The sequence below is a fragment of the Tauraco erythrolophus genome, chromosome 3 (assembly GCF_009769465.1).
Source record: "Tauraco erythrolophus isolate bTauEry1 chromosome 3, bTauEry1.pri, whole genome shotgun sequence".
NCBI classification, from domain to species: domain Eukaryota; kingdom Metazoa; phylum Chordata; class Aves; order Musophagiformes; family Musophagidae; genus Tauraco; species Tauraco erythrolophus.
Genome location: NC_141467.1, coordinates 39,107,292 through 39,134,018, shown reverse-complemented (window position 1 = coordinate 39,134,018; position 26,727 = coordinate 39,107,292).

Below are 26,727 nucleotides of genomic sequence, written 5' to 3'. Positions count from 1 at the left end.
CAGGCTCTTAAAAGTTTTCAACCATTTTAGCCCTGAATTGTAGCTGCTTTGTGTTGTTCAATATTATGTGTAATTATTTTTTTTTTTGTACAATGGTACCATCTTTATGTCACCTTGTACTGCGTTTTCCTGCAAAAGATGCTTTCTTCAGCAATCCTTCTCGCTACTTGCACTGTTACCAAACCTGAGCCATTGTCCCCTCTGCCCTGAGCCATTCTCATATTCTAAAAACTGCAAGTGATTTTGGCTGGATCCACCTTAAGGCTTGTTTGTTTGTTTGTCTTTTAAATAGTACCAATACAAAGGCATAGAAGTCCAGGGGAACAGCAAACTGTGAACAAGCTCAATGACAAGTTGGTGGATACGACACATCCTCATCCCTAGAGCGGATGAGAGATGCGTGTGTTTGTTAACCTCAGTATCTTTCCTGTTGAATGAAATGGCTGGAAATCAGGTATACACTGAGCAAATGTTTATTTTGACTGGAAGCCCTGTCACTTTGTGTATTTATGTGAAATAGAGAGATGTATGCTTAGCCTGAGGAGGTATCTGCACTCTTCAAAAAAAGGCCATTGATGAATGGCTGTAAAAGCTATACTTTTATCTGGTTTATGTTCTTCTAATGCTGCTAAATTGTTGTATATTAGGTTAAAAAATAGTTCATTTTGACATTACATCATGAGCACGTCTCGCAATGGTATGCGCAATATAAGCCTCTTTCATTTGACAATTTACTGCTTTTAAAAGGAAATAAAAATCCTCATAACATATGAGAGAACACTGTATCAGAGAGATTTTTCAAGGTGTTCAGCTTGAGATTTTAGGCTTGAACTAGGAATAACATTTTTGACTCGATATATATGCATATTTTTAATTCAGTTACACAAATATCAGAGGGAAAGAGGTAGCAATTTTTTCCCTCATAGAGATGTTTTACTTCATACTAAACTCCTTTACAACAACAGTAATTATTGAAAAATATCACAGAAGTGCTGCAGCACATGTTATTATTATTAGTTACTATTTATACGGTGACACATATTGCTCTACAGACAAATAAAAACAATGTGGTTTTCCCTCTCTCACAACAATGGTTTATGGGCTTTTTACTAAAAGTTTGGTCAGCTGGTTTGGATACGACAAATAATTCTCCCAAAATCTGTTCCTTTCGCCCCAAGTCCCACCCTGAACAGGGATTTTTTTTTTTTTAAACCACAAAGCATTTGTGCCATTTGGTGTCTCATCTTCCCGCCTTGTGCCCCATAACTCCACTTCCACCCCTCCTCACACATTGTTGATCTCCCAAATTCTGTTAGTTTTTTCAGTCCCATTACTGCCATTTTCACGTCTGCTCAGTCCAGGTCTGGAAGCAAACGCATCAAACCATAGTGCAAAGTTCACAGTGTGTCTCTCCAGCCTGGAAGCAAAAGGTATCAGCAGGCCAATTTTCCAACTATTTTAAGTCTTTGGCCTCAATGGTGCTCGTCTGTGTATGGGAGGGTACGGGATAGTCCATCAGACTAACCGCTTCCTTACGGTTTTGCCCTTCACCAAAGCTCAGTTCCCACTTTATCCCCTTATCCACTGCCCATTACTTCCACCTAGACTTTCAGAGGAGAGCCTAGGGAATTCAGCCATGCTCTCAAGGCACTGTCTGGCCCAGCATGTTGAAGAGGAAATATACTACATACTCTTAAAGGAAATAACAATTATACTTGTGCAGTTCAGGGAGTGATAGAGGTTGCTAAGTGGAAGTCTTCCTTACACCTCAGATTTATAGATTTCAGGGGCCAGTTGAGGGCCTACATTCCCAAGAGCTTCTTCAACCAGACACGAACAAGTTTTAGGAAGTTTGTCCAGTCCTTTAAGCGACTTATAGAATCATAGAATGGTTTGGGTTGGAAGGGACCTTAAAGGTCATCTAGTTCTAACCCTCCTTCCATGGGCACGGACACTTTCCACTAGATCAGGTTGTGCAAAGCCTCATCTGAGTGCTGACTTGAGCACTTCTTTCTCAGCGTACCTTCAGCATTAAACATCTCCTGCAAAAATTACAGAGATCGAGAAGAAAATTCAAAAAAGCATGTAGGTGCCTAACGTGCCACTCGGAAAGAACGCAATTGCCTAAAATTGAAGTAATCCACCTAATTTCTTAGGCGCCTGAAAACTGGCTCAGGTAGGATACCTGGAAGTTCCTAATATAGCTCTAGCATTGGTGACTTGGTTTGGATCAAGTGCACGCTGTTGACGCCTGCCTCCTGCTCACCCCCACTGGCTGAGCTTCTGTTTGCGTCCCGGGGCAATGTCAGAACACGCCAGCTGGCTTCCTCTTGGGTAAAATCCAACTGGAAGAAGCACTCAGGGAACCCACTGAACACACTCAAGCCAGAAATGGGTGGCTCAGCCTATGGGACCAGGCTGTAGCTAGGCCAGTGAGACGGCCCTGGAAGGCACGTGCTGCAGACGTGCGGTGCTCGCTCCCGACTCTTTCGCTGTACATAGCTGCTCCTGTTGGTCTGCACGACTAATGCAGGCACAGCCACTGTAGCTGTGCAGCTCGTCCCAGAGCTGACTGCACGTGTGCACACATGTATGGATCTATGTCGCCTAGGCGTGCGCGCGCGCGTGCACATGTGTGTGCACACGTAATTTATTGTTTTTGTGTGATACACCAAAAATAATGTATGAGCTCCCTCTGCTGCTTTATACAAAGAAATTAATCAAGAAAATTGCTTGCAAAGCTGAGAGCATTTTATTCATATCTTGCTGATAATGCTGTATGCACAAGTAGCACTAAAAATAATAACATATTATGCTTGCAAAGCACTGTCCAAACACTAAATAATTAAATAAACAGAAGAATATGTGTTGGCTACATTGCCTCATAAAATATTCCAAATATATCTATTTTCATTGAATGAAACATGTCAACGTTTTGATTAAAAGATTGTTTTCTGACTTCCAAGAAGCCGTCATTGAAAACAGTGAAAACTCTAGCGGGAGATAAGTTACATTAAATATAGCTGTGTCTTTTTCTCTTCTTAAAAAGAATAAATAATTTTCAAATGTTTAATGGTGATATATTATTGTGTGTTAATAGTTTTTGGATGCCTTTTGCATTTTGTTAAACAAGCTTTATATAGTTAAACAATTTGACATAAGCTACTTCTTGAAGTTTATCTGAACTTGTATGACCCACAGAAAAAAAATCAGATTGATTTAGTGATGAAAACAGAGCCCTGCTGAAGAATGTGGTTCTAAAGACTTAAAGAAGCTCTAAAATATATTGTTGTCTTTCTTTCTTTTCTCCTTTTCCTAATCCTACTGCTTTTAAAAAAGGTGCAAGAAAGGTATCTGAAACACCTTATTATTTTCTGTATTGGAAAGTGTAATTTTGATAAATTGACTTGCAAACAGGTTATTTCCTGAAGGGACAAAATCAAAAGTGTAGTTCTATGAATGTTTTCAGAGAAAAACTTCAATTAGAGTTGGATGAAAATTTGCAGTCAATTTTTCATCCTGAAAAATATAGATTTAGTTAAACAAGAAAAAATGATGTATTTCTATCAATTCACAGGATTGCTTTGAATGACTTTTGAAAGATTTTTTTGACATTTTGAATTACAGAATAATAGACTGAATTTACCCCTGGAGTCATCTGATCCCTGCCCAAATTAAAGTGTCTCAATATTTCTTAAGTGGATGCTTTTCTCCAAAAATGTACTTAATAAAAAAAAAAGATATGCAGAAAAAATTCCCAAAGTAGATGAACGTTTTGAATCACGCTAGACACTGAATTTGACAAGCAATGCTTGTCTTTGCCTTTCAACTTGCTGAAAAATCAAAAAATATTTAACACACACAAAAAAAACCCCAAATTTATTGTCAGAACTGTCCATAAAAAATCAGATATATGTGCAGGGCTACTTGAAGTCTTGACCTGAACTGAGAATGAGAGATGGAATCAAATAAGAGAAACCTTTCGCTGGGATTGCACCAACCATGTACGCTGAGCCAAACATCTGGTGGAGTTTGCTGCATATTAATTGTTGCAGGAATCTGCAAGAACTCTGAAAGAGGATAAACTTCAGCAGTTTCAAGTTTTCAGAAAATCTTTGTTAAGATGACTACCTCTGCACTTTGGCTTACAGGACTGAACATTTCCTTGGCTTTTGGACTGTTGTCTGTTCATGTTTCTCACAGTACATTTGTTTAACTATTATTTGCTGCGTTGTCCCTGTACGGGCCAAGTGGGACTATCACCTTTTCCTTAACTTTCAGTTCATGTTCTTCAGTTGTCCTACAACAGACCTCTAACTAAAGGGCAATTCATTGCAGCCACTCCTAGCGTTGGGCTATTATCTCGTTTGTCATAATTATTTAAACGTCTGTAACCTGTTTCTCTATAGGCATACAAAAGAATTAATATGCACAGACAATTGATACCAGACTAGACTAACCATCTAGCTATCTGTATTTTCTCCACTATTAATGACTTAGCAAAAATAAGTGGCATTTGAGACCCTCCTTTTCCATCAAGCCTTGCTCCAGTGAAACTACTGGAAAACAATATCTTTCCCTGATTAAGTGTCAAGCTGGGATTTTGAGCTTTGCTAAGTAACTAGTATAACAGAGTCCTCTTCTATCCCTTAATTGGCATGTAGTATTACTGCACCATATTGCACAGTAGCTGTTATGTAGCTGCATTGAAAATGGGTGCACCCCTCAAAAAAACTTAGTTTTGATAAATCATCCTTATTTGTCCATATTTGCCAGCCCTTTGTACATGGCAATCTCTCTGCGAACACTTCTCATAACGTTAGTCTCTATTCCACTTCTATTACTGAACCAAATTTGGGTCTAATAAACACACTATTCACTGATGAAGCTATAATTATCCAATCTGCAGGCTTTGCACATATAGGAGTTGATGAATCAGATATTCCAACATAGGGCCTGATGTCTCTTCTGGCAACTTCACCACCTCAGTAGTTTGTGTTTTTTCAGTTTTAAATTGGTAACATTAAATGTCTTTAATAGCTTATTACTGGAATCCTTTACACGACAGAGATGTGGTGAATACAAATAGAGTACTTGACAAATCAGGGATTGTGATGGTTGGCAGATCCCATTGGCAATTTAGTAATGTGCTCAGGATCACAGATATTAGAGTTGGAAAAGACACATTAAGTGAAATCCTAGCTTGACTGAAGTAAATGGCAGAACTTCTGTTGAGTTCAACAGGGCCAGATGCATTAATAGTGTTGCATTATGCCACCTTCTACTATTGATCAGAGCAATCTGGTCTGTGTGCAGTTCTACAGGGAGCTCCCTGAATCCAGGCACTGAGGCTTGGTAGGAGAGTACATAGCTATAAGCTCTATTGATTGCTGTATTAATTTAGTACTGGCCAAACTCCCAAGACCCTACCTCCGGGCTTGTTCAAAATTTACAGAGAAGTTTTTTCTTGTTGTATATTTCTGGCCAGCAATCCAAGGGGATGTCCCTTAGACATTACACAACACAGCTTGAAGTGACTCAAAACTCTCACAAGATCCAGAATGTCTGTTGCTGATCTTCCCAGACATTTCCAGCAAGTACAGTAGGGCTATTTAAGGTTGCATGTTGGAGCCATGGACTCCTTCTAAAGGCTTGAGTCTGAATATTTTCCACTGTTCTCAGAAATATAAATGAAACTCTGAAGCGGCAACTGAGTATACCTCCTAAAACAAGATCCCCTCAGATAGTGAAGAGCCAGGAGGCTACCAAGGAACCAAGACAGCTTGTGCTGAGGACTGGGATTAGAAGAGCAGTTTAGGGCATTCCAGAAGTCTATGACAGAAGACACCATTCAGAGCACCCTAAACCTCCTTGGCCCTCAGGTTGTCCTAAATATCCTTCAAGTCCATTCTGGGAGTTGGGGTTCAAGATCAATACAGTGGAAATGTGACTTGGATGCACTTTTCTACTCGCAGTCATGATGAACATAAACTAAGAATTGAGTCCCTGGTGTGGTGGCACATAGTTTCACCGTCATTTCTCAAGGTTTCAAGATTCTGTCCAGCTGAATGGAAACTAGAGACCGGTCTTCAGACAAGAGCCCTTGAGGACAAAAGCTACCAAAAGCTGCAAAACTTTACCTTGTATGTGACCTGTGCACTAATGCATTCTGCTGATAAAATCCCATGGTCATGTATCATTTCAAATCCTTCCACTGGCTTTCAGGCAGTAACTGAAAAGCAAAAATGCAAAGTGATCATCGACTCAATAAAAACCTTTCAAAGCCAAGTGTAAATGAATGCTGTGAAATACACATTTTTTTTCCCCATGCGTCTCACAGATCTGAACTCTGAGGATCAATCAGTTGCACGCAGGAGTCATGACCCTGCTCTCATTGCTCTAAGGAACTGTTGTCTCACTGCATGCTATGACCCTTGGTGTGAACCTGGTAATATTACTACTTGTGGGTCTATCAACAACAAGCCCTCTATGGTCCCAATGTGCTTAAGAAAACTTAATTCCTCTTGTTTGAAATGTAGGGATCTCTTTTGTGCCAATTACCCTTTGACACTGCTATTCAAGCTTACTTTTCCAAACACTGGTCCCATAAACACTGCTCCCTTCACAGGGAGGGAGCCTGGCAATAACAAGGAGAGCTTTTGCAAAAATGTTTTCTCTTGATGTTCCCGTTTTGGGATGGCTGCTAAATGTATTTCACTGCCTTTTAGAAAGCTTTACATAAAAGCTGGGTAGCTGACTTCCTCATGACTTTTAATCTTCAATTGTCTTGTAGGCTTAGCAGACAGGTTGTGAATGCTTTATTGTCCCCATGGCAGTGTTCGATCTTCCTATGAATCTATGGGTGAAATCAGATTCCTGGAAATCCCTATTCAAGTATATCTTAGCATCGCCTGCCTTGTGGTCAGTAACAGTTTCAGAGAAACCTTCTTTGTGGCTCTACTTGGAAATACATATTTGAGTTATTCCTACATTTGTGAATTGAAATCTCTTCCTCTGACAAGGAGATGAGTCCTGGCCAAGCCCGTGTTCAGATGCTGCTGCAGCAGCAGCATTATTAACGCCTACGGTTGCTCTGCTTCCTGATTCTGTAGAAGGAGCATCAGGGCAATGCACATACATCTGTTAGCAACCATTTACGTGGGAGCTACCCATCAGAGGCTAGGAAGTGAAAACCCGATATGGAGCACGTGAGAGCACAAGGGGTTGCTTGGCCTTCTCCGCTCCACTTCTGCACTGGCGACTTTTATCTACCACTCGGCTCCTTTACTGAGCAAATAAATAAATTGGCTGTCGCTTTCCGTCGTTAAGGTTCTGGTGTCTTTTCCAGCTGAGCGACAGGTTACCCCACTGGCGGGCAGCCGGGCAGCATAGTTGAGGCTGTTCTTTTGCAAAGTGAACAGGCTGGTGGCCCTGGGATGCAGGAGCCCTGCCAGAGACCTGAAAGAGAGGAAGCACAATTGATGGCAGCTGATAGCTCGACGGCCTGGAGGCCTTTCACAGGCTCATCCCAGGCACAAATGCCACTTCTGGTTCTTGAGAAGGGCAGAACGAGCTTAAAAAGGATGAAGGCTGACATCACAAGGGATGCTGCTGAGGGAGACCAGGCTCTCTTCCTGGCCACCGATCTGCTCTGGGGCTTTCAAGAATGCAGTACCTCTTGTTTAGCCATGATTTCCGCACTTTGCTGTAACTCACCGAGTTCGACTGTGCTCCTCAGGGCAAGACCTCAGCCGCCTGCCCTGCTTCTCAGCAGGGCTCCTTGGCTTGAGCTCAGCCTGGCTCCCGCTGTGGCACCCCGGCTGCTTCTCGACTCAGAGGGGAGCGGGGAAGCTTCTACGCACCTGCAAGGAGCTCACAGCCAGACCTCCGCTGCCTTTGCACGTGGAGCAAGCCAGGGGTGCGTCTCGTACTGGGTGCTGTGTTTGGGAGCAGGCACCGTGCAAACGGGTAACCCTGCTCACCTCACCTCCTCGGCGGCTGAAATGGTAATGAAGTTCCTTCTTGGACAGATGCAGGCAAAAGGAGGGGTGAGCTGCAGCAGTTAGCAGCCGGCAGGATCTGTCTCTAACGCCTGTCATTCCCTTGCCAAAAGACCACAAGGATGGCCTGTGACCCAGTTCATCTGGCCTGAAGCTTTCTGCTCTAGGGGGAAAAAAAAAGATAAAAGGTTCACTGTCTGCTTTTTCTTTTCCTCTGGTCATTCTGTGAAAATTAATGTTTCTCTTGCTGTTGCTGTTGGCATTTTTAACTGAAAGTTAGCAGCTTGGGAACTGGTGGCCTGCCAAAGCAGTCACCACGCACTATAAGGTGAGGGTTGCCCATGTTGGCTATGGGCTGGACAGGCTGTGAAAGGAAGCAGGGAAGAGCGAATGACAGTGCATGAGGGTTCTAGGATCAGGTTCACTTTTCAGGATTACACTGGATGGTCTTGATTATAGTAATGTTACCTGTTTCCTTCTCCCCAGGATGTTTCAGTCATGTCCCCATGGTGGTGCTCAAATAAGCAGCAGTAAATTTCTTTCCCTTAGCTCAGGGCACTGATGAAACTATTCTCCCATTGCAGGCTGATTTAGTGAAGAAGGTACTGTCCTGGTCTTAGTTTACTGCCAAGTCCTGTTGTGGACACACAGCAAAAAAAGGAGTTTTTTTTATATATATCCCTTACGTATTGGAGGTGCCAATATTTTTGCCCAGAAAACGTTTTGCCTAAGCTGGAGCAAAGAATGGTGAGACTCTCAGCCCCAAAAAGGAGAGCTTTGGAAAGCAATGCGCAAAGGAAAAATAGACACACAGAATATCCACTAGATTTGTACAAACTGGATTTTTCCTGACATACTAACTTATGACATTGAAGTTTGAGTGGTCTTTGATCTTTGATACTGATTATAGCAATTCAATTGTAAAGGACTGACTTGGGTCATCGGTTATTATTATAGTAAGTTTAGTGTTTTTGTTTGAGCAGCTTGGTTCATTTTAGATGGAAAAGTCCTTATTCTCCTATGGTTAACACTTTGGGTAGTCACTTCCTGAAGAGCTTTGTCTCTGATGACTCCCTTCGGGCACCTATTTCCAGTGAGTTAAGGTGGGCTTTTGAGTTAGAGCTTACAGAGCTGTGAGTCAGGAGAGAATCAAGGATGATGTATTTTTCTCACTCTCTCTATCTCTGTACTGCTTTATTTCTGGAAAATCAAATATAACAGTTTAATCAAAAAGGAAGTAGGAAACAATATAAAAAATACTGCCTAGCATTTGCACAAATAAAGAATAAATGAAATAGAAGCATATTCATCAAAATCCAAGTCGATACTGAAATAAAGGTGGCCCCTGTTGGTATATGCAACATAAAAGGAAAAGTAAAAAAGCGAGAAGAAAAGCACTTGTAAAAAGGACTTTTTCTTGTGTGAAATAGTTGTATTTCAGAATATAATAGCAGTTGTGCACTCTATGCATAAATGTTATGGGCGGGGGGGAACTTCAGATTTAAATTAGATATTTTTCTTTCTCTGCCAAGGGAATAGAAGAGAATAGCTTTCGATACAGCTTAGGACCGGGAATTATAACCTAGGTAATTTGAGGGGGACTTAATTACAAATATCCAATGTGATCGATGGTAACAGGGCAGATGGGCCCTTTAAAGTCCTGGCATGGCAGGAGGCCACACTCGTAATACTGCGATGTACAGGGACCGGGAATCCACCCAGGGGACTGGGAATCCTCCCAGGGGCTCACAGCCAACAGCCTTAAATAAAGGTCTGGTACAGAAGGAGCACTGAAAATGTTTTTTAAAAAAAAGAGAAAAGGCAAAGCAAAGTAGGCTGAAAAGAGACTATCAGTAGAAATATTTGTCCTAAAGTGTCTGAGGAAAACCTCTGCCTGGTTTTTGTTTGTTGCTTTTTCTCTTAGTTTGGGTTTTGGGAAAAGCTGCTCAGGAGTTTTCCCTGGCACAGCTATAGTGCTTGGCCCTGTGACCTGGTGAAAAATGAGTTGAGGCTGCCCCCATCAGCTACGTGGTCATCCCTAAGAGGTGACCTGATTCCCACTCAGGTCAGCAAGCTCTTCAGCTCACCTGCATCACCCTCCTGTGGAGCTCCAATACCTTAGTTCACCATCATGCCAGTAGGCATCCAATAGAGCTAGAAAAGATTTGATCTCCTAACATGGAAGGACCTATCCAAGAACAGATTCTAATAGGAGACAGTGGCTCTTTGCCATGACATTACTCAAAACAGTAGCTTAAGAAGTGGTTGGGAAAACTAAACAATGACCTGTTCCATCAGATGATCACTGGATGCCTGTTTTCCTCTCATGTTTTCTCATGGACTATCAAAGTGCTGTCAAGAAAGGCTTCAGGATTTTTAAGTCCTTATAATTTGTTCTGGTCTTGTTCTTTAGGATTAGGAGAACCTTTTGGGATGGGGATGTGCGTTTCTTTGAATAAAAGCCTGGGTCCACTGATGCCAATGTAATTCTGCTATGGCTTTATCTATGTTATCTCAGCAAGACTTCTTGATGCCAAATGAATGATTTCTAGATAATGTAAGAAAAAGGCAGTACAGGTTAGGGCAACCTTGTTTTGCATATTGTTCAAGAAGCATAACCTTAAGAAAAATACTGTCAAAGTGAAAGGCAGGAAAGAGCAAAAGCTCATCAAATCTTTTCCTTCCCTTTCCATTGATGTCTTTAGGATAAACAGATTTCATGAAAACAATGATCTGGAAAAACACAGGATCCAGCTTCCTCTTGGACTTAAGGGGAGAGATGCAGAGAATCATAGAGCATTTCACAGAAATGTTTAATAAAACCACCTTTGAGTCTTATATGGTCATTGGGGTTACAGAGACTCCAGTCTACTGCAGTTGGGAGGCGGACAACAAATGGATCACGTTGCCAAGTGGTTGTGGTACTGGTAAAGTTTCTGTCAAGAAAAGTTTCAGTTCAAGCACACTTCACACCTGATGAAGACATTGCTTTTTTAATCTGGTTTTAAAATGTGGCACCTGGTTGAATGCAACCTAAGTTCTGGTGCCAGAGGTATGTGGTCAGTTCAGTACAGGATGCAATACTACCTTTCTCCATACTGACCTTGTTATCCACAAAAGGAGAGAGACCCCATGCCTTGTTCTGAGGACATTAGTCCGGTAAAAGCATGGAAAGAGAAGCCCAGAGTGCCAAAGGAAACAGAATAAGACACCAAAGCCATGATGCCCTTACGTAGTGAATTGCTTCATCGAAGTCCCCCCCTACTTTACTCAACAGAGGCTGTGTTGCACCTAGTGCCTGTGATGACTCCCCTTACCCCCCCTCTCTTTGAATGTGTTTTGGCAGACCTGTATTTCCTGACTGATCTTTTTACCATGGGTATTGGAAAGGCAGATGTGTGGTTTGCCTCCTAAGCAGGAGAGCAACTGCCTGCAGAATGCTGTTAGCTGGGAAATTTAACTGCATAAACTGAAGTGCTGTGAGTGGTGATTTTAGAATTGGCATATTCTCTTTTCAACTTATAAACTTATTTTGATATTTATATGGAGTCATAAAATATAGGAGGAATGTTTTAAGATATTTACTTTCATAGGACAGCTACATACATTGTGAAACCAAAGCTGTTATTTTTGTTTTCTTTACTTGTTATCTAGTAATATGTAAATTATTGATCACATCCACTCAGGCTTAACAAATCTTGCATTCACATGTACCTTTTTAATGATTGAAATAGTGGATTTTTTTAAGAGTCTGTTGGTAGTAACGTTAATTGGCACACAGTGCTGAAGAACTGCTTTAACCCACCTACCAAACAAATATGTCTGCCATGACACTGTCATGGTTACCTTTGATGTGAAGTCACCACCCTATTGTGCAAGAAAGGAGGGGTAATGTTATCTGGAAAGAAGAGTTCGAGTGATAGTGACACGGATTTCTAAGATGAGATTCTGCTGTAATTGCTGCTACCCTGATTTTCCTGGGACTGTTAAGATGCAGCTGAGGGCAGAGATGGAAACAGAACGTGGCTTATAAAGGAATTGAGAGTGTTCCTCACTTGTTTGGCAAAGAAAGAAAGAGGGAGAGGGGAGGACCCTCTGAGATTGTAATGTATTTTCTAAGAAAGAGACGGACAAGAGCAGAGAGTGTGGAAAATTTTAATGAAGTTGGAAGGACTGAATAAAGAAAGTTCCATTCAGGGTGGGAAGCGTAGTCTTTAACATCACCACCACTTTGGCTCGAAGTCAAATTAAATAATGAATGTTTTCCTTGACCTTGTGCTACTTTCGCAGTGTGTTATATGATACGTTCAAAAATTAAACTGGCCCTTAATAATACTCCTTACTTTGGTGTTATTATTGGAGTACCACATACAGCCTAATCCTCCAGGTTTCACTTGGACAAAACTGCCAGTGTTTTCAGAGCAGGTTTCACCTAACTGTCCAAAGAAAGCTTGTGAGTATGGTTTCATTTCAGATCAGTACTACACATTCCCAATACTCGTTGAAATGGTAGCTGAAATGGGTGGGAAATATCACAGCAGCAGTGTTTGGAGATAAGTCAGTATTGCTTGTTTTCATCAGTCTGGAAATACTCTGAGATTGGCTGGAAACAGTAAGAGATGAGTGAGGCTGTTCCATAGGAAATAATGAACTACAGGTTAAGGTGGAAGACGCAGATGGGTTTCTCTTGGAATCAGCTTGTTCACCTCTGGCCCCTAGAAAACATGAAGTAATGGGCCAACGCTATCAGGTACCTGTAACTGGGAGCTCAGAACTCTTTCAGATCAGCGTAAATAGGATCTGTCTGTGCTTGTAGAGATGCCTAGTCTGCATTTTTATAGGCGCATACATAACTTGGCAAACTAAGTCAATGCACAAGCCAGGTTAAGACCTTTATAAAAGAAGACTGTGGCATTATCAGCAGTAATGTGATTGAAAGGGTGAGTGCAGAGATATAACGCCATATGGTGGAAAGCAAGGCCTATGGTAAGCTTTCCACTTCCCCAGGTGCTGGGAAAGAGGGTGGCAGCTTGGGGAAGTGGAGCAGAGAGTGACCAGTGTATCACTCTTGAGGATCTTCCTCAGGTTTTCCCTGTCATTGTTGCTAGTGAAGGAATGGGGAACTTTGTCCATCCTCACCTGCTGTAGAGTCTAGAGTGTTTATAAACTTTTCCCTTAGGATAGGAGAAGGATTGCTCTCGTGCACTGCACAGTACTTTCCTTTATTTGTACTTTTCCTGCCGACTCCAAATGCGCTTGCCATCTTAACCCCAAACAGATCTCTTGTTCAGGAAAACGCTGCCTAAAGTGAAGAGTTTGGAAGAACTCTTGAAAATACACTTGGATGTGATAAAGCATTCAGGTTTCAAATGGATAATGTTCAGAGTGTGCACAGGGCACTAGAGGGAAGGACAGAGAATGAGGAGGAGGGAAGGAGAGCTCAGTGTTGTCAGAAAGCCACAAGACCTTTAAATTATTACACTGAAAATTGAAACTGCTCTATCAAAATTGATGGAAATGCCATGTAAGGTTGTTCTCCCCTGTACCTTATTTCCAAAGTTTGCACTTTGAAATGTGTTTATCTGTAATTCAAACCTAGGGGCCTGACTCTGAGTGACCTCAAGTTATTTTTTTAAGCAGCCTCTATTTATGTGACTCTATACATGATGACTCTTTGGTCACAGAAAGACATGCTGATGTGCTTTGAATCCAAAATGAACACACCTCTCCTTTCTTTTTACCCCTCCCCATGTGGTAGATCCTGGAAACTAGTCTTTTCTCTAAGTCTAAGAAAAGATCACAGAAAAATTGGCATGTTATTGTTAGAAGAATGCATGAAACTAATGGCTATCTACAGTATTTATGTACATTATTAAAATACACGTGTGCATGTGTACAGTCTCACATGTCCGTAGTGTGCAAACATACTATGTCATGTGAGAGCACTTCGGCAAAATCATTACAATTCATCATATATCATGTCCCCTCACCACTACAAGAAGATGAAAGTTTTCAATACTAATGCCGCAAAGTGGGTATTATGTTAATTTCATAGATTTCTAGGTTGGAAAAGACCTTAGAGATCATCGAGTCCAACCATCCCTAATCCCCATTAAACCATATCCTCAAGTAGCTCATCCACCCTATTCTTAAACACATCCAGGGATGGGGACTCAACCACTTCCCTGGGCAGCTTATTCCAGTGGCTGACAACCCTTTCAGAGAAGAAATACTTCCTAACATCCAACCTGAATCTCCCCTGACTAAGCTTATGCCCATTTCCTCTTGTTCTATCTCCCATCACTAATGTAAAGAGCCCTTCCCCTACCTCCCCACCATCTTTTCTCAAGTATTTATAGGCCGTAATCAGGTCTCCCCTCAGCCTCCTCTTCTCCAGGCTAAACAGCCCCAACTCCCTCAGCCGCTCCTCATAAGTTTTATTTTCCAGCCCCTTGACCAGTTTAGTCGCCCTTCTTTGGACTCGCTCCAGGAGCTCAATATCTCTCTTAAAGCGAGGGGCCCAAAACTGGACACAATATTCCAGGTGCGGCCTCACCAGTGCCGAGTACAGGGGCAGGATCACTTCCCTGCTCCTGCTGGTCACACTATTCTTGATACATGCCAGTATCCCATTGGCCTTTTTGGCCACCTGGGCACACTGCTGGCTCATATCAAGCCGGTAGTCAACCAACACCCCCAGGTCCTTTTCCGCCAGGCAGCTCTCCAGCCACTCCTCCCCGAGCCTATAGCGATGCTTGGGGTTTTTATACCCCAAGTGAAGGACTCTGCACTTGGCCTTATTAAAGCTCATGCCATTGGCCTCAGCCCAACGATCCAGTCTGTTCAAATCCCTCTGAAGGGCCTCCCTACCCTCGAGCAGATCGACACAGCCTCCCAGCTTGGTGTCGTCCGCAAATTTACTGAGGGTACATTCAATCCCCTCATCCAGGTCATTGATAAAGATGTTAAACAGAACTGGACCCAGCACTGAGCCCTGGGGAACCCCACTGGTGACCGGCCTCCAGCCGGATTTAGCCCCATTTACCACCACTCTTTGGGCCCGGCCATCCAGCCAGTTTTTAACCCAAAGGAGGGTGTGCCTATCCAGGCCAGCAGTTACCAGTTTCTCCACCAGAACACTATGAGAAACTGTATCAAAGGCTTTACTGAGGTCCAGGAAAACTACATCCACAGCCCTTCCCTCGTCAACCAGGCGGGTCACCCTGTCATAGAAGGTGATCAGGTTTGATTGGCAAGACCTGCCTTTCATAAACCCATGTTGACTGGGCCTGATCACCCGGTTAACCTGTATGTGCTCATTAATAGCACTCAAGATAACCTGTTCCATGACTTTGCCCGTCACCGAGGTCAGACTGACAGGCCTGTAGTTCCCCGGATCCTCCTTCCGCCCTTTTTTGTAAATGGGGGTAACATCCGCCAGCCTCCAGTCCAGCGGAACTTCCCCAGTGAGCCAAGACTGCCCAAAGATAATGGACAGGGGTTTGGCAATGACATCCGCCAGCTCTCTCAGGACTCTCGGGTGGATACCATCAGGCCCCATAGACTTGTGGGCATCCAGCCGAAGGAGCAGATCCTTGACCCGTTCCTCTTGGATCACAGGAGCTTCAATCTGCTCTCCCTCCCTGCACTCAGACACCGAAGGCCAGCTCACCTGGGAACTGCTGACCTTATTATTAAAGACTGAAGCAAAGAAGGCATTAAGGACCTCAGCCTTGTCTTCATCCCTAGTGACTAACGTACCCCCTGAGTCCAGTAGGGGCTGGAGGTGATCTTTAGCCCTCCTTTTGTTATTAATATATTTATAGAAAGACTTTTTGTTGTCCCTTACGGAGCAGGCTAGTCTAAGTTCCAATTGGGCTTTTGCCTCCCTGATTATCTCCCTACATGCCCTAACTTCCTCCCTGTATTGATTCCTGGATGCCTGCCCATTCTTCCAAGACTTGTAGACATCCCTTTTTCTTTTGAGATGTTCCCAAATCTCCTTTGTTATCCAAGCTGGTTTTCTACCCTGGCGGCTCGACTTCCGGCACACAGGGACAGCTCGCTCCTGTGCCTCCAGAATTTCCTTTTTGAATAGTAACCATCCCTCCTGCGCCCCCTTACCCTTGAGAGCTGTCTCCCATTGGACTTTGTTAACCAGACTTCTAACAGCCCAAAGTCAGCTCGCCCAAAGTCCAGCTTGGCCGTTTTAGTGTTCCCTCTCCTAACTTCCCCTAGAATTGAGAATTCTATTATCTCGTGGTCACTAAGCCCCAGGCGTCCTCCAACCTTCACATCTCCCACAAGACCTTCTCTGTTCACAAACAGCAGGTCTAGGGGAGCTCCTTCTCTAGTCGGTTCACTAACCAGTTGTGAGAGGAAGTTGTCCTCCACACTCTGCAGGAACCGCCTAGACTGTTTCCTGACTGCCATGTTATACTTCCAACAGACATCAGGCAGGTTAAAGTCACCCATAAGGACAAGGGCTAGTGAGCGCGAGACTTCCCCCAGTTGTTTAAAGAATAGCTCATCAGTCTCACTGTCCTGATAGGGTGGCCTGTAGCAGATACCCACTACAATATCCGCCTTCATAGGCCCCTCTTTGATTTTCACCCATAGACATTCTACTAGGTCATCCCCAACATTTAACTCTAAACAGTTTAGATCTTCCCTTACATACAGGGCAACCCCACCACCCCTTCTACCTCTCCTATCCCTCCTGAAGAGTTTGTAGCCATCCATGGTAGCACTCCAGTTATACGAGTCATCCCACCATGTTTCAGTGATGGCAACTATGTTGTAGTTTCCCCGGATAGCAAGAGCTTCCAGTTCCTCTTGTTTATTGCCCATACTGCGTGCGTTCGTATAGAAGCACGTAAGTTGGGCTTTCGATCCCACGGCACCCCTAGGGGGGGAAGTTTTATTACCTGAGCTGTTATTTTTGGGATTCTCTTTAACCTCTAAGCAACTTGTGTGTTGCTCTTGACTACACATATCACCCCCTAGTATCACTGAGGCAGCAGGCCGAAGGCACCTGCCTACACTCCTTTCATCAGACAATGGAGGGCCGTCCTCGGCTGTTAATCCTCTAAGTCTGATAATACCCCCCACCCCCTTCACATCTAGTTTAAAGCCCTGTTGATGATCCCAGCTAGTTCTGTAGCGAGCAGCCTTTTCCCCCGTGGAGACAAACCCGCCCCGTCCCTAGATAGAAGATCTGGCATTAAGGTCAGCCCGTGGTTAAAGAAGCCTAGGTTGTTTTCCTCACACCACTTTTGTAGCCAATTATTTAAATCCTCGATCTTTGTTTTCCATCCTGTGTCATGTCCTAGAGTCGGTATGATAGAAGAGAATATTACTTGGGCCCCCGATCCCTTCAACATTCTTCGCAAAACCCTGAGATCTTTCTTAATAGTCCGGATGTTTCTTTTCCTAATGTCATCCATACCAACTTGGAAAAGAAGAAGAGGGTAGTAATCAGTGGGCCTGACTATAGATGGGAGTTTTTTTGTTACATCCCTAATTGTTGCCCCAGGAAGGGAGCAGACCTCCCTGTGTAGAGGGTCAGGTCTACAAATCTGGCCCTCCACACCCCTCAAAAGGGAGTCTCCTAAAACAATCACCCACCTTTCCTTCTTAACTGAGGCTGTCTTGATGATACGTGTGGTGCTAGGGAAGGATACTAGCGTGTGTGTATCATCATCCTCCCTGGGTGTTGGTTCCACTTGCAGAGCTTCAAATCTGTTGTGTAATGGAACCTGGGAGGTAGTTGCAGGAGCAGAGGGGGCAGGCTTGCCGCGCCGGGCAGGGACCTGCTGCCATTGCTCATTCCCACCTGGATTCCTCTTCCCGGCCAGGTGGGGAGAGGTTGGGGGCTCCTCAGTCTGAGAAGCTGTGGTAGCCTGTTGGGTCTGCAGGCGGGAGCACAAAGTACTGGTCCAATGGTCAATCTCCCTCTCGCACTCCCTGATGGCCCTCAGCCTGCTTACCTCCTCTCTGAGCTCTGTCACCAGGCGGAGGAGTTCCTCCACCCGGGCACAGCTCCCACAAGTGAGTTCCCCGGTGGCAACCTGAACCAATACACTTGGGGAACAAGACCTGCAGCTTACCTGGGTGGCAGCGTGCACCCAGCGGGGGTCCGTCTGGGAGGCTGCGTCGGTCCTGGCTGGCACCGGGCTGGAGGCAGCCTTCGCTTTATGCCTAGTGACCACCATGTCAGTCAGGGACTTCCGACCGCGCTCGACGCTCTGCCTGCTTGCTCTGTCTGCTCGCCCTGCCTGCGCGAACTGCCGCGCCCCTCACTCTGCCGCGCCACGCCCCTGTTTGCCCGCTCCGGGTCGCTGCGCTCCTCAGGGCAGTTTAAATCTCCCGCGTCTGTTCCGGGTCCGCCCCCCTGCGTCAGCAGTCACGTAGGCACTGCCGGAACCGGGACACAGGAGATCCTGGCTCCCGCCGGGCGATGCCTGGCTTTTAGCTCACTCGACACTCGCTTTTTCCACCTCAATCTACCCCCCCGGCCGCAGAACTTACCGTCCGTGCTACCGAGGCGTGCAGAAAGACCATTATGCTAATCAGTTCTATAGATGCTGTCACATTATATTGTTAAGTGATGACATTGGTGAAGTACTGTTGCTTCCAATGTTAACAGCCCACTAGTGCTGGTGTGAAAACAACAGGGAAGCCACCCGCCTCTACAGTCTTCATGGTCTCCTAGATGCAGATGGGAGCTGGAGACTTCTCTGGTTATTCTTTTTGTTATGCCTTTATTGGCACAACTTGCTATATAGAGGTTACAAAGACATTGAAAACGAGAAATTTCTCAAATGAAGCCTTCCAGTTTATTACTGTTTGGCTACAACAGAACCCATTACAGTGGACATGAGACCTTCCTTGGGCACCTACCCAAGCCTAGGAGCTGTGAATGTCCATCCACATGCCACATGGTGCAGTAAGATACCTCAGTGTAAGCCAACAGTCTCTGTGTCTTATGAGCAAGAGCCTACCCGTGTCTGTAAGCAAGGTTATCTAGCATCTTTCCAGATGGAGAGGAGTATGGATGTTGCTCAAGACCTCCCCGCAGTCCACAGTAGTGGCACTACTTGGAAGGACTAAAGAGAAAAGGGTGAGGGCCAGGAAGGGCAATCATCAGCTGCTCTTCCTTTGCAGCAGGGACACCTTGACTCTGCCTTTCCCATCCAGGGTGGTGCAGGCTTGTATGTTACTGGGTGTCTTGTTTGTTTCCAGAGGAAAAGTCAGGGCTTCAGGTAGCAAAGGAAAATACCAGTCTTAAAGCAGCTGAAAAGGCCCACTGTTTACTTCTCTGGTTCGTTTGGGGTGTACTCTTTAATTATTGATAATAACACTTTGCTGTAAGCTGAGATGAAACATATTGGCATTCACACATATGTACAGCCAATGACCATTACTCTGTTTCAGCTAAGAGATGAGGAAGGACTGCCATTTTCATGTCCATTCTGAAGGAGGTGTTTTAATCAAATGGAAACGAGTCAAGATACTTTGCGCTCACCTTTTGTGTGATTTTGTTTGCCATGTCCTGTGCTCAGCTGCATGCAAGACCTTCATACGATGAGTGCAATCCAAGACTGACACAAACGACTTTCACTGTCCAGAGTGGAATGTGGGAATGTTTTGTTTGTATTTGGTATTTCATGTTAATTAGCAGAACAAGGAGGGCATATTGGCTTCTGGTGAGTGTTTAACAGAGCTGATGCCGGCCAGCAACTAAACACCATGCAGCCGTTCACTCACCCTCCCCCATCCTGGGGGAATGGGGAAGATAATTAAAAGAGTAAAAGGGAAGGAGACTCGTGGGTTGTAATAAGTACAATATAATAATAATAATAGTAGTAATAATAATAATAATAATATAAATTTAAAAGTAATAATATATTAATATATATTGATAATAATATATACAAATAAGTGATGCACAGCATGATCGCTCACACCCAGTGAAAAATGCCTGTCCCATCCTGGCAAACTATCCCAAAACAGATAAGTCCCAACACCGCAATCCCAGAAGAATGAGAGTCCTGAAACAGAGAGAGAGAGAGAGAGAGAACTTCAAGAGACCAAAAGCCTGAGAGAGCCCTCAAAAGAGAATTCTAGCTTCCCAGTCAACCCTTTTCTACATATGGGGCATGACATTGCATGAGATGGAATACTCCATTGGACAATTTAGCCCTCAATCCTAAGTTCAAATCATAAGGGGAGTTGTGGGCCCTTTGTTCTGGCCATGCTCCCCCCTAGCCTGTTTTGCTACTGCACATGGGCAAAACATGGCAAGTTGAAAAGTCCTTGCTGTCTCAGCATCAACTGTAAACATCAGTGCGCTATCAACATTCTTCTCATAACAAATCTCAGAATAAATCCAAAACACAGAGCTCTTCTAGCTGCTAAAAAGAAAAACTAACTGTCCCAGTCCAAACCAGGACACATTGCACCATTTTAAAATGATCAGTTAGGTCATGCTATATTGTGACTGAAATAACATGACCTTCACCTATCTACCTGTTGTGAAATTTCACCTCAAAGGATACATTCTAGCTGTGTAATTTCTCTTCCAGGCAACTCTAGATTTATTATCTAAGCCCAGCCTGAACTCAGTTCTCTACTTTTGATCACTATATTAATTTAACTGAAGAGCCTCTAAACCAAAAGGAACATTGATAGAATGGAAGCAGAGGATATAGAGAACACAGCAATACAAGCCTTTCTTGCAAAAGAAAGTTACCCTGGAGAAGTAGTAATAGATCAAACACTCTTCATCTCCAGGCATGTCTATGGTAATAGAAGTTAACATTAGTCCATTCTTCTTATTGACACATCGTTTGTTTAAAAAATAAACTCGGTTTGACTCATAGACTGCAATGATCGGTTTGTAACATATGGTGGAAAAAATTTAAAGGCTGGCTTATGGGTTTTTTTTAGCAGTGTCTCTGGACAAGGAGAGGGTGCAAGGGAGTGGGGTAGGAAAGAGTTGCAGCTATTGAAGCACAGAAGAGGAAACACTGAGCAGTTTTTGAGAGGTTGTAAGAGAAAAGTTTCTTGGTTTTCCTACTATTTTGTTTGTGAAACTGGTGTGTAGCAAGTAGCTCAAAGAAACATCAGGAAACCTTACGTGTTTCTGTCTCCTGGTGACTGCGCTGGGGGCTATGCCCTCTAGTGCATGGTTTCGTGGTATGGGGCAAGTGAGCCCCGTATCACTAAGCATTCATACATAGCCTTGCAGGAGGATAATATATCTCCACATTTCCTAAATGTGGGGCAGAGGCAGACATGCCCTCATGCAGGACCATGGGGCTACTGTTGTCTCTCCCTGCAGGCACGTTTCTCTCCTGTACCCTGGTTACTCTCATGCATGGATTTCAGTACTTCCTCAGACCTTGGTGGCATCCTGTTTTTCCATTAATTACTGTATTTCTCTACCAAAAGAATCAGTGATGCAGTGAGGACTGGCAGTAAATAATGCTATAATCATCCTTAGATATCATGCGGGAATTGTCTCCACTCCTCGTTTTGCCTGGGGCATTTGACATCTCTGGCTATGCATGTGTGGGTGCATGCGTGGGTGCATGTGTGGGTGGGTGCGTGTGTGTGTGTGTGCGCAGATGTGTGAATGAGTGCCCAGAGTTTGCTGTGCACGTTTTCTTGCACGAAAGTCATAACAATTTGTCTTGCCATCACTAAAAGGAGCAGCAGCAGTGTTCAACTAAGAAAGAGAATGACCCTTCTCACCAGTGAAATAGCATGTTTGTGCTGATTGCTGTTATTGAAGCAGTTTATTAAGTATACAAGAAAGCCCAATACAACAAATTCAGAGGTAAAGAAAGGTTGTAAAGGCCAAGACAACAGCGTCCCTGTGAATCTTCTCATTATGGAGTCATTTGGGCTAGTCATAGCTTTTCAAGAAAAATGATATTTTTGTGGGGAAAAAAAGGAAAAAAAAAGATGAAAAAAAAAGGAATTTACAAAAGCCAAAGTGCTCTCTCCTATTCTCCTCCTTTCCCTCAGCTCAATTTTCTGATAATCTCTGGTATTCACTGAATCAAATGGTGACTGCTGATTGTTTTGATGATAAATTGCCTGCAGTGCATGTGGGACTAATTATGAGATGGCACATTTCATTCTGCCACCTGTATAAACTAAATTTTAGACAGGCACAATAAGGGAAGTATTCACAACAACACAACATTTGGAAAAGCTACAGACCTCCTCCCCATTCCCTCCCCCACTCTCTCTAATGGAAGGCTTCGTAACAGAGAGTTGGGTCTTGAGTCTGTAAAGGGAAGACCTGAGGGAATAGGAGGATGTGAATAAGAGAAATCAACCTGGAGGATCTACAAGAAAGGAGAAATGGTGATCTGGGAGAAAAGAAAGAGAAGGGCAATATGTCTATAGAGAAGGAGAGATCAAAGGGAGAAAAAGACCTGAAAGCAAGAAGATTGTTTTGGCACACAAGAGGGAGATGATGAGGCTCAGAAAGTTGGCCTGGGGAGTAGATGCTCAATAGGTACAGACAAGGAGCTAAGAAGAAAGGGAGGAAATCTGGGTCAGACCCTCCTTGGTGACTGAGGACTGCTTTGTATAGCTTGGAAAAGTGAAACAGAGGGTGAATTGTGACCTTTTCTGAAATCCCGGCATGGCCAGGACACAAGCGTCACAATCCACATGAGGCCAAAAGGGAAATAACAGGCACTTTTTGCCTAACCTCTCTCTTGCCCATTCTTGGGAGTAAGGTGATGTGAAGTTTTTATAAGTATTCTTCAGCAAGAAAGATACTTTCTGAGAGGGAGAAAAATTCCAAATTATTGTAAGCCATATTACATCCTCTACTTGATATTTGCCTTCCTAAATGAGAATAAAACACTAGGCCAGAGTGTTCAACTGTATCTTTCCCTTTTTGGAACAAGATGTCTTATTGCTTATAACCTTCTACATGCAATTGTCCTGCCCATACCCTTTGCTCTCCGCAGGTGTTGAAGAGTGTGCAAATGTGTATGCAGGTCCTTGTGTATTACAGAGAAAAAGAGCAAGGAATTGTTATTTCATCTTGTGTTTTACGCAGTGATGTTGTCATGGACCCTTACAATAATAAATAAATAGTCTTCCTCCTGTTTTCCCTGCTCCAGTACTGGTGCTTATATCTTCCATCTCATCCAAGGGTCCCAGTGCAATAGCTGACACATAACAGCACGTCACTGCTGCTCATCCATGCATGTATGCATGTATATGTATTTACACATTATCATCACATTCACTGGCTGGAGCCAGCTTTTGGTCATGTAGTCTTCAGACATTTTAAGTCTCTTGTTTCCATTGTGTTTTGTACATTGTATTATATCCCACAGGGATATAACTGGGATATCAGCAATATCACTTTGTGATATGCTTTTAATCTCCCAGAACACGTATTTGTGACCTCATCTGTGTTTATCACTCTTTTCCTACCCGATTGCAATCCTAGCACAAAGACATTTTTTCAAAGAGAATTATGCATATACATATTTGATCTTCCTCTTGCAAGAGGTGGTAAAGCCACAGCAGTTACATTAAGCCTTTCTATAGCTCCATAGCATATATGTACAAGAGACAGCATTTCTAGTGTTGCAGACTCTAGCTTTTTTGATAGTTTTCCTGAGGAAAAGAGACCAGATAATTGTGAGTGGGTTGAGTGTCTAAAAGATGTCCTCTAAAAATTCCTGGATGCATTGATCATCTTCAACCAAACTGAAATTGAAGGTTAGGGGATATTAGTGTCCTACAAAGTTCATGCACATATGTCCTGAATGAAAGAGCGAGACACAAGTGAGTACTCCCACTATAGACTGCTTGGAGAGTGAAGACATCTATATCATCGACTTCAGAACACAGGCTCAGGAAAGTGTAGGAGAAGGAGATGGTACTGGGAGTACAGAAACATGATGAAATGTCCTTTTATGCATAAACTTTTACTGTCTGCATGAGTTTCACTGACAATGGAAGTATGCAGAGTTTTTCTTCTGCCATCCATCCATCCAGCTAGCCAGCCAGACACATGGTTATACTTTGGAAAATCATAGCCATTTTGCAGATTTTTTATACGGTAACACACTGTAATTCTGCCTTTAACTTTCCTTTTGCATGACATTAGTTTATGGACTACCTCTACAGATGAACTATTAGGAGTGCCAGGAAAAAAACAAACCTGCAGAAGCAGCAGGTTGCTGTACAGGTATTGTTATGAAGTCCTGACAATGCATTATTATTTTATTTTAATTCTATAATTTTAGATTTGATTTGAAGGACTGTTTTGCCTTTAGATCTGAGTGTACGTGATACAACTTCAAGTAGAAAACAGTGCATACATCTTGCGCAGACCCCTGTGCAGGCACAGATGTTGCCTCTCATTGAGGGTTGAGCTTGGAGGTGTGGAGCAGAGCAGGCGGCTCCTTACACACACAGACTGGAGGAATGGGGAGCTGGGAATCTGCATACTGGAAAGCAAGAGAAAAAATGAAAGCTATAGAAGAGTCCTAGAGCCCTCCAGGACCTGGAAATTTTTTAGTCCCTGAATCAAACCTTCTATCCAGTTCCTACATTTACGTTCTATCTCTGTATCAAATGAAAACAGAAAAATGCGATGGCACTGAAGTTAAATAAGCCACATTTTTACAGCTAGGACCAATAAATCTGTTTAAAGATGCATTACTACTTTTCTTGAGGGATAATTTAGACTATGTATCAAAAGGAAAATCAATAGTTTTTTCAATTACAAATAATTGCCTATTTGACTCCTTTCCACTTTTTCTTTTTTATTTATTTTGTCTTCAAAATATTTCTACTGAGAGTGTCTTCTGTTTTAAGTCTAAACCAGTAACACTTTCAACACAGAAGCAGAAAAAGCATCCCAGGAGTCCTTACCAGTCATGGTTTCAAAGGCTGTTCACACTATGCAGAAAGTAGCCAGAGGTTCAGGAGATGGCATGAGCTCCCATTCATTGCACTACAGTGTATAGAAGGTAAAATCCATGTTCTGTAAACCTGAACATAAACGTTGTCAGGGCACCAGGGAGATGCAGCCAGCTCCCCAGCACTGGAGTCCTTGCTAGCTGTGAAAGATTTAATTTGGATCAGGTAAAGTTTCTTGAAGAGATGTTACTTAGTTTTCTAGGCAAAAAACTTCTAGGGCATCTGAGACAAAGAAAATATTAGAGTTAGGAAAGTAAAAGACAATTTGAATAACATCATGTACTTATAACTTCTTCTCAGTAGATATCTATGAGAAACAAGATTTTGCTTATTCATTATTTTTTATTTGGTAAATTTGGTGTTCTTCTTCTATTTTGTTGATAAAACAGCAACAAACCCTGAAGTTTGGGGAAGGAACAGTAGCCAAAGAAAAAAACATTTTCTTACAAGAAGGTCATGTTTTAAAGAAAAATTCCTCAAAGTCAAAGCTGGAAGTAGCTGAAAACCTGAGGGAACCTGTGTAGTGCCCTGTCTTTCCTCATCTCTCACGTTTTTGTGAATCTTATCTTCATATATTTAGCTTTGGACTATCAGTAGTTCTTCTTTTTTTTAGATTTTAGGCCTGATGTAGCTTGAAGTGGCTTATTATCAGTGTCATTAAAGTGGTGTGACTTCGTACATGGGTGTTCTCAAGGTTAAACCTTTCTGCAAGGTTGTATTTGGGGTAATTATACCCAAGCCAGCTTTTATACTGATGGGAGCATAGTGGGTGCTCAGCTTGGACTATGACCAAGTATTTAGCCAAGATGCTGGACAAGCTGGAGGTCTAATGCCATCAGGCTGCACAGCTGTCATGGCTAGGCTGGATACGTCAATATAAACTGCAACCATGTTTGGATTACAGAATAAATGCATCATAAGGTTGGTAAATGTAATTCTTATGTTATTTGCAGGATAAGCATAGTCAAAACTGCTAAAAGTGCCCAAGCCACTTTGGAAATGGTTTAACATATTCACTATTCACTTCACTGAAACTCAAAGACAAGCTCATCTATGAACGGCACAGATTTGCCCTTCTGAAACTCCACAGAATTTCTGTCAGAGATTTTGTGAGCAGGGAATATGACCAACCTCATTTCCTAGGGGAAGATTTCTCTTTGTGTGCTTCATTTGTGAAAGCATATAAGCTTCTTCAGCCTTGGACTCGCAGGCACTTTGTGTAGATCCTGTCTGCCAGTGAGTTTGCCAATATATAATTGCATTCATCTTGCGTGGTAAAGACTCAGTTCTACAAGGGAAAAAAAGAAGCAAATTTTTAAGTGTTAGCATCTTGCATTTCCTGATTGTCCCTTTAAGCTTATATTTAGTTCTAATGAAGGATAAATAGTTGGCAGAAGCACATTCTTCTCATTTTCAGGAGGAAAGGCGTGTGGGAGTGGGGAGCTAGGGAAATCTTAATGAAAACGCACACAGTTTGAGAAGACGACATTTCTTTGAGCATTTTTGTTCCTTCTTCACTCCCTGAAAAGTATTTGAAGTGATAACAAGGAGACCACTAAAGGTGGATGGTGAATAGGAGGCAGAAGTTGTTACATGCTAAAAAGAGCATTTCATAATAGAGAACTACTGAGAGCCCTAAACTCTCTCCAATGTGCACATTAATAACACCTTAAACAAGTGCCAAACTAAAACTGCTGAAAAAGGATGGAAAAAAATCTGCTCATATCCTGTTAAGATAGGGTTAAATTCTGTTCTT